The sequence below is a fragment of the Lathyrus oleraceus genome, chromosome 5 (assembly GCF_024323335.1).
Source record: "Lathyrus oleraceus cultivar Zhongwan6 chromosome 5, CAAS_Psat_ZW6_1.0, whole genome shotgun sequence".
NCBI classification, from domain to species: domain Eukaryota; kingdom Viridiplantae; phylum Streptophyta; class Magnoliopsida; order Fabales; family Fabaceae; genus Lathyrus; species Lathyrus oleraceus.
The window spans coordinates 333591259-333601013 of NC_066583.1; positions in this window are offsets into that span (position 1 = coordinate 333591259).

Here is a 9755-nt window from a genome sequence, read left to right on the forward strand (position 1 = left end):
ACATAGAGAGAGCTAGGGTTTGTGTCTGTTTAGTCGTAAGACTTGTAGGTCATTCAAGTCATCAATTGATGATTGAATTGGACTCATTTGTTGTTGTAATTTGTCACTCTAAAGCTGTTAAGCAAGAGTGTGTGTCTTCTTGATCAAAGTTGTGAAGCAGAATCAAGAGTGTGTCTTCTTGATTGAAACTGTGAAGTAAAATCAAGAGTGTGTAATTGAAAAGTATTTTCTTTTCTCAAGGGATTGTTGTTTAAAATCACTGGTGTGTGATTGTAAGGGAAGTGAGTGGGTTCTCATATCTAAGAGTGCTTAGGTAGAAATTGCACGGGTAGAGATTAGGTGAGAAAGACTGTAACTTGTTGAAGTGTACAGAGAGTCTTTGAACTAATTCTATTTTAGTGAATTTCCTTCCTGGCTTGGTAGCCCCCAGACGTAGGTGAGTTGCACCGAACTGGGTTAACAATTGCTTGTGTTATTTGTTTCACAATTTTGTATCTTTATCCATTGTGTGTTAATAGATATTAGTGTCGTAACATTACCTTCGACATCTTATATCTGATACCAAAATTTCAATTGGTCAATTAAAGGAATGGGAAAGAATAGGGATGGAGATGAAGGAGGGGGGGGGGTATAAGAGAAACACAAATTGGTCCTAAGAGGAATTTTATCAAATTAAAATCATTCATTCATTTTGGGAGATGAAATGTACATTTCATCAATCCCATAAATCCAATGATTTTAATCCAACAAAAGTCAAATCAACATTTACCAAGGCTCAAACAAATAGTCAAACATCACAAGACCAAAAAAACGACTTAACATAATTTTTACACAATTAATCAATTAAAAATGCACCAAAATTCAATTTAATTTTGTCAAAACCTAAAATCTCTTCAAAACACCAAATAAATGGCCAAGAGATTTATCATAGGTCAAACAAGGTCAAAGGACCTTAGACTAAAAATTTCATGATTTTTGAAAAGTCAGAAGTATTTTTAAACAATTAAAAATATGTAAAAAACAATTAATTCATGAAAAATATCAAAACTAATCCAAAAAATAACCTTAATTCATAAAATGAAAGAGAAAAATATTTAAAGATTTTTGGTGAAAGTCTCATATTTTTTGGATTAAAAATGAAATTATTATGAATTAAACAAAATAAAGCAATTAAACATAAAATCATAAATTACAAAAAAAAACAAGGGCCATCAGATCTCCCTCATTAGTTGAGGTGGCAGATCTGATGGCCGAAACGCGGGCTCCATCATGTACCACAGTCGACGTGTGTACATGCGTGGTAATCAGAAGCGAAGGTTAGGATTAGAACATGGAGAGAAGATCGGATGGCTCAGGACATTGTTAACACATCACCGGAGCTAGGGCTCCGGTCTTCTTCTCCGATGGACCTCACTTGACTGGTCCACCACCAACCACCATGGAAATGAAAAACAAGGACATGGATTTAAATAAAAAAGGCTCAGGAGCTGGAATCTGGCCTCAATTTTCTCCAATTCCAAGTATATCAAGAGATACATGGCTTTGAATTTTGAGGATCATGAACTGAGTTGCTTCGGTTTGACCTCAAAGTAACTCAATCTTGTTGCCTACATTGGTAGGACTTCATCCAACCAAAAATTAAAAAGAATAGTGAAGAATTGAGAGAGAATCGAAGAGATGAAAATTCTAAAAAATCACCTTCGAATGAGCTTCAACCTTGTTTGATCTTGCTTCCAATTGTCCTTAGCATGGCTTCAGAAGCTTGTAGAAGATGATTTAGATGGTTAAAAAATCTTGGACTCTTAGAGTTTCAATTCAAAAACAGAATGAGAATTGAAACTTAATTTCTCAAGAAATCTTCAAGTTTATCCTTTCAATTGGGTTTGGGAGAGAATGGGGACTAAGCTTGGGTCAGAGGGATTCATTTCTGAGCTCAAGGCACTTGTATTTATAGGCTTTCTCAATGCTTTTTGCACACTTCAATTCAAAATTCAAAAATAGCAATGACCTCATGCATGCTTGCATGGTCGTGTACAAAGCCCAATCAATGATGTCAAAGGGTCCAAACTTAATTCCAAATGATGACGAAATGAAATCAAGGGACCATGCAATGTTGAAATAAAAATTGGTCACAAATCTTTCCAAATGAGGCCATGCATTACACCCATGTGCAAGTGATTTAAACCTTGGCTAAATAAAGTGATTTTGGAATTTTTAGAAAGGTGAGATCAAGGGGAATAAATTCCATGTTAAACACTTTTCCATTTGAATCTTGGATCATGATGAATTTTTAGGTGGAAGTTTGGAAAATCAAACATATTTGAAAATTTTCTAAGTACCAAGTCAAATGTTCACTTCTTCCACCTTGAATAAATTTTTCTATGGACTTCAAATGACAACAGTTCCTTCATAAAAGTTGTAGATATTTCAAACCTCTACACTTTGGTCACAATTTTGACCTCATTTAGATTTATCATGAAGGAGTTATGTATTTTAGAAGTTGAGGAAAATCACTTGTTCAATGGTAATGGCCCAAAATGACCTATAATGTTTCCTCTTGGCACATGCATTTGCAAGTTGAATTTGAACTTATCCCAAACATAAAAGTTGAAAAGTACATCTTGAATTTGATCATGGAACTCGAATGTATTTCATCTCATAAAACATGAGCAAGTTATGGTCCTTAGAAGTTGACCTCCTAACTAGGGTTCAAACAAAATAACCTATAATCATTCACCATAAAAAATGACTTTCCAATTAAATCTAGCTCTTGACTTAAACATGAAAGTTGTTTGGAATGTCATAAGGAGTAACATTGTTCTTGGAATCATTTTCATATGATAAAAATTGTAGGAGATAGGGTCTATGGAACCCCAGTTTTGATCAGTTGACTTTCTCTGGTCAACTACCATGAACCACCTTGCAAACTTGACATTATCTTGATCTTTGGAACTTATGGAGGATCATATATCTGTAAGATGATGTAATATGAAGTATACCTTGGAATATTTGATCAAATGATGAAGAAACTTGCTAAGGAAGTCACACAAGATACCCAAATGAATTAGGGCTTCCAAGGCAAACAAGCTTCAAACTCTTGATGAATTCATGATAAAATTGATATGTGAAGACTATAGGGATCCATATATGATGTCTAGAGTCAATGTCAACCATCTATTGATTAGTCTCCTTTCATTGAGGGTATTAAACCCTAGATATGAGCTTGATGAGACATTGGTGAATGCACACACTACCTACAAAAGCAACAAACTATACATTGACATATTTTTGGTATTTTGGTTAGTAAATAATGAAAAACAAAGTATGATACAATCAAATATGTTTGGTGACCTCTCCTAATGCAAACCAAATGAATGAGCGGTAAGGAGGATGCCAATGTGTGGTCCCAAAGTCAATGCATATGATGAGATGTCATCAGGGATCTTAGGGCCAAAAATGAGGTCTTACAGCTACCCCTATTTAAGGACATTCTGACCGAGGATGTGAAAGTTAAATTATTCATATCAATTCAGTAGAATGGACTTAAATAACAACATATAGAAAAAAAATTGGTCCCTAAGATACCTCATGATGCATATGATATGAATGTTAAAATGATATCTGTGGGGAAAATATTGCCACAAAGGAAAAGAATCCGGAGAGACTGAAAGTCCACAAGAGCATAATGCATTCCGTAAGGAACACTCACTGAGGATATAAAGACTATAGGGGATAAAAATTTATGTGTAGGCTAGACTACGATTTAAACTGCTGGAGACACGAGGGGAAATTTCCATGAAAATAAATCAATGGAAAGACTTGGTTGGGGATAAGGGAAAATTCACGGAGGAAACGGGTAAATCAGACCAAAGCTGAAATACTCGAACCAAACAGGGGATGGAAATTTCACTGAGGAAATACACACTCAAACTCAACTGGGGAAGAATGAACTTCAATACAGGAGTACCAGAAGTATATTATCTATTACTGGTTACTGGGTAGGAAGATAATGTACTCAGACAGAGGGACATCCGTTACCGATTAAGGTAAACATATCAAGGATGACTCGCTGAGAAAAATGAGGTACATTCGTTACCGGTTACTGGGTAAGAATGACCTACGGGGAAAAAATATCAAATAAGGTTTACAACTACCGGTTACTTGGCATAAGACCAAAGAGAGAATATCCGTCACCGATTAAAGTGGACACATCAAGGATAAACTAAAAGGAAGAATATCCGTCATTGGTTAGGATGAACATATCAATGATAGACTGTCGGGGAAATATAAGAATTACATCTATCCGCTACTTGATAGAATACCAAAGAAGAGAATATTCGTTATCGGTTAAGATGAACATATCAAGGATAGACTCAACAAGGGAAAGCATGACTTACAACTATCAGTTACTGGGCAGAAGACCGCAAAGAGGAGAAAATCCTTCATCGGTTAAGATGAACATATCAAGGATTAACTCTATAGGGAGTGAAATAGGGATTGCAACTACCTTTTTACTGGGTAGAAAACCACAAAGGGAGAATATCCGTCACCGGTTAGGATGAACATATCAAGGATAGACTACCTGGGGAAATGTGAAAACAAATCCGCTGGGGAAAATAAAGGAAGTATAATACATTTTACCAGGTATTGGGCAAAAGTAATGTAATCGAAAAACGAGAAGAAAATTACCAGTTATTGGGTAATAGACTATCAGGAGACCAAAATATCCAAATGACTCAACCCATTAAAGATATATCTCAAGGGGAGTGGTTCTATCCAGATAATTGATTGGGGAGGAAACTGAAATAATAATCATCCACGAGGAAATAACTCAGTGGGGAATGAGAAAAGTTAAAACTCTTTCTGCTTAAGGGGATGACACTCTACAATTGAAGGAGGACAGACGCACCAAATCTGCATAGGGAAATGATATCGCCGAAGCAGGGGATCAGAATAAAGGAATCAAAATGCGATAAAATGCACAATGAAGTATTTGATGTATGAATATGTATGTATATGATTATGATGACAAAACTATCAAAAAGGATACAAATATCATATATTTGAGTCATCACTGCCACACTCGGCTAATTTCAACAAGATGGAAACATCAATTGGAGAAAAATATTGGGGATGAATATAAATCATCTGGCTATGAATATCTCAATCCTAGCTGGGGAATGAGAAAAGATCTGTTAAGGATCCAAATTGTCAACTCTACGGGGAATTTAGGTCAACACTATGTCAAATAGGAGACAACCTCGCAGGGGACCAAATCAAATACTGCTTAGAATCAATACTGTCGTATCTGAAGATGAACTCCATCGGGGAGTACAAGAGATAGAACTTTGTCCAGGGGATCTAGGCAAATTGTTGAGGACGTGAACCTATAACTCAGCTGGGGGAAAAGATCTGCAAAAGAGATTGATCACCAACTCCACTCTACTAGGATAAATGATGATTTTTTGGGAAAAATCACCAAACCATCTGCTTGGGAAAGACCAACAAGACTTCGCACGTCAAGACATATCTGTTCTCAGACTATTGTTGATATTCCTTGCTGAAATCGATTGTTCTTAAAGTAATTGCTTTTATATTCTAAAAAAATGATTTTAATTTATTAATTCCTTTCAAAATTATCATCAGAAAAATTCAATTTTATTTAGCTAAAAATGAATAAGAGTAGAATTAATTGGATAAAGGCTCAACTTTATTTAATAGAATGGTAGTCTATAAATGACAAGACTCCATAGATTTTTTTAAAACTTGAAAATGATAATTTACATGGAAAAGGGTTATATTGAATACAAAGATTACTACTCTCCCCACCTACTTCAATATCCATTGTGCTCTTGTCTTCGGTTGAGAATGATGAATCAAAATCAAATGATTTTGCTCAAAACCACTCCAATGATCAGGATCAACCGAATGCAGTTACTTGCCATAATCCCTAACTTTTTTTTACCTAGATTTCCCCAAGGTGGGGTACTCGATCTATTAGGATAAATTTTCTATTTTATGTCTCTAACTTTTGTCTGGATTGCCCTTTCAGGTTTTCAATCCACCGAGACGCTCATTTTTTCCTAAGCCGCCCTTTCGGGTTTTCAACTTAGCGAGTTGTTCTTTTCTTTTTAGGCGAAGTATTTCTTGACTGCATCGGCGGTCATAGGACGAGTGAACCATTCACCATCCATAGTTGTAAGAATCAAAGCACCGCCTGAAAAGGCTCTCTTAACAACATATGAACCTTCATAATTAGGAGCCCATTTGCCTCTAGCATCAGGTTTAACATATAGGATTTTCTTGAGCACAAGGTCACCTTCTCTGAACACACGAGGCCTGACCTTCTTATCAAAAGATTTCATCATTCTCTGCTGATATAACTGACCATGACACATGGCAGTCAATCTCTTATCTTCAATTAAGTTCAACTGATCATATCTGGTCTAACACCATTCAGCTTCAGTCGACTTGGCTTCCATCAAGAAACGCAATGATGGGATCTCAACCTCTATTGGGAGCACAACTTCCATAACATAAATAAGAGAGAAAGGGGTTGCCCCTATTGAAGTGCAGATGGATGTACGGTACCTATGCAAAGCAAATGGGAGGATCTCATGCCAATCTTTGAATGTTATAACCATATTTTGAATGATCTTCTTAATGTTCTTATTTGCAGCTTCAACAACCCCATTCATCTTAGGTCTGTAGGGAGAAGAATTATGATGTGTAATCTTGAAGTCTTTGTAGAGAGTTTTCACCATATTGTTATTCAAGTTAGATCCATTATCAGTAATGATCTTACTCGGCACATCATAACGGCATATAATCTGATTCTTGATAAACCTTGCAACAACTTGCTTGGTCACATTTGCATATGATGCCGCTTCAACCCACTTTGTGAAATCATCAATAGCCACCAGAATGAAATGATGTATGTTCGAAGCTTTGGGCTCAATCATGCCATTCATATCAATTCCCCACATGGAGAAGGGCCATGGACAGGAAATGACATTCAATAGTGTCGGAGGAACATGAATTTTGTCTATATAAATTTGACACTTGTGACATTTCTTCACAAACTTGCAACAGTCAGATTCCATTGTCAGTCAATAGTAACCTGCTCTCAAGATCTTCTTTGCCATAGCATGTCCATTGGAATGAGTACCAAAGGAACCTTCATGGACTTCAGTCATCAATAAGTCTTCTTCGTACCTATCCATGCATCTGAGCAAAACCATATCGAAATTTCTCTTTTAAAGCACATCACCATTTAGGTAGAAGTTGCCAATTAATCTTTTCAAAGTCTTCTTATCTTTCAAAGATGCCCCAGGCAGGTAAATTTTACTTTGGAGGAAACATTTGATATCAAAATACCATGGCTTTTCATCTTTAACTTCTTCAATAGCAAACACATGAGTTGGCCTATCAAGACGCATCATAGTCAAATTGGGAACTTCATTCCGAAATTTCACCACAATCATTGAAGCCAACGTTGCAAGAGCATCTGCCATTCGGTTTTCATCTCGAGGGATATGATGAAACTCAACCTTTCTAAAGAAAGTTGAAATCCTCCTCGCCTAATCTCTATATGGTATCAAACTGAGTTGATTTGTATCCCATTCACCTTTGATCTGTTTCACCACCAAAGTCGAATCTTAATAGACCTCTAGATATTTTATTCTGAGATCAATGGCCTCTTCAAGCCCGATAATGCAAGATTCATACTCAGCCATATTGTTTGTACATTTGAAGGTCAACCTAGCTATAAACGGAAAATGAGTGCCTTGAAGAGTAATAATCACTGCCCCAATGCCATTACCATAGGAATTAACAGCTCCATCAAATACCATTCCCCAACGGGAACCAGGTTATGGCCCTTCTTCAAGCAATGGTTCATCACAATCTTTCAACTTCAAGTACAAAATCTCTTCTTCAGGAAAATCATATTGCATTGATTGGTAATCTTCAATCGGTTGGTGAGCCAAATGGTCAACTAAGACACTACCTTTGACAGCTTTTTGAGATCAGTATTCAATATCATACTCAGATAATAACATCTGCCAATGGGAAATCCTCCCAGTTAAAGCAGGCTTCTCAAAAATGTACTTGATTGGATCCATTTTAGATATCAACCAAGTAGTATGATTAAGCATATATTGACGCAGACGCTTAGCAGCCCGTAACAAGTCTTTTCCAGCATAGAATACCGAGTCTCGCAGTCGGTGAACTTCTTACTGAGGTAGTAAATTGCATATTCTTTCTTCCCAGATTTGTCTTGTTGACCTAGAACACAACTCATACTCTCATCAAGCACAGTTAAATACATGATCAACGGTCTTCCTTCAACAAGCAGAGACAGAATTGGAGGCTCAAGCAAATGTTCTTTGATACTTTCAAATGCTTTCTGGAAATCTTCGGTCCAAACACAAGATTGATCTTTCCGAAGAAGCTTGAAATAGGCGCACATGTGGCAGTCATATGCGATATAAATCTTGAGATATAATTCAAGCGGCCGAGAAAACCACTGACTTGCTTCTCAGTTTTGGGCGCAGGCATCTCTTATATTACTTTGACCTTGGCAGGATCAACCTCAATACCCTTCTCTTTAACAATAAAGCCCAAGAACTTACCAGAACGAACACCAAAAGTACACTTATTGGGATTCAAGCGGAGTTTATACTTCCTCAAACGCTGGAATAACTTCAACAAATGCTCAACATGTTCTTCTTCATCACTTGATTTGACAATCATATCATCAACATAAACTTCAATCTCTTTATGCATCATATCATGAAAAAGAGTAGTCATAGCTCTCTGGTATATTGCACCAGCATTCTTTAAACCGAAAGGCATCACTCTATAACAGAATGTTCCCCAGGGTGTAATGAATATGGTCTTCTCAATATCTTCAGGTTCCATCTTGATCTGATTATAACTGAAAAATCCGTCCATAAACGAAAAGAATTTGAGTTAAGTTGTATTGTCTACTAACATATCAATGTGTGGCAGAGGAAAATCATCTTTTGGACTAGCTTTGTTCAAATCTCTATAATCAACACACATGCGGACTTTTCCATCTTTCCTCGGAACATGCACAATATTGGGGACCCATTCCGGATACTCAGATGTAACAAGAAAACCAATATCAATATGCTTCTGCACTTCCTCTTTGATCTTAACTGCCATATCAGGATGAGTTCTTCTCAACTTCTGCTTGACCGGTGGACATTCTGGCTTCAACGGTAATCTATGCTCCACAATCTCAGAATCCAACCCAGGCATGTCTTGATAGGACCAAGCAAACATATCTGAATATTCTTGATGAAGATCAATCAACCCCTTCTTAGCTTTTGGACACAGTTGAGACCCAATCTTGACTTCCTTCACATCATCTTCGGAACCGAAGTTGATTAGTTCAACCTATTCTTTAAATGACTGAATGGCTTTTTCCTCATGCTCAAGTAAATGAGATAATTTATCAGATACTTCTTTATCATCAATCTCTTTCTCAGCTTCAAACACAGGGAAATCAAAGTTTGAAGAGGGAGTATGATCATTGTATTCAATAGGTTTGAGAACCAACCTATATAAATATTTGATATTTGGATTTTAGAGAAGTGGATTGTGACCAAATATTATGCAGATGGAAGATTACTATTTATTTATGTTTTTTTTATTACCATTTTCAGAAAAGAATAAGTAAAAACAAGACATCATAGATGTGGATGAATAAAATCGTATTTTATTGATGA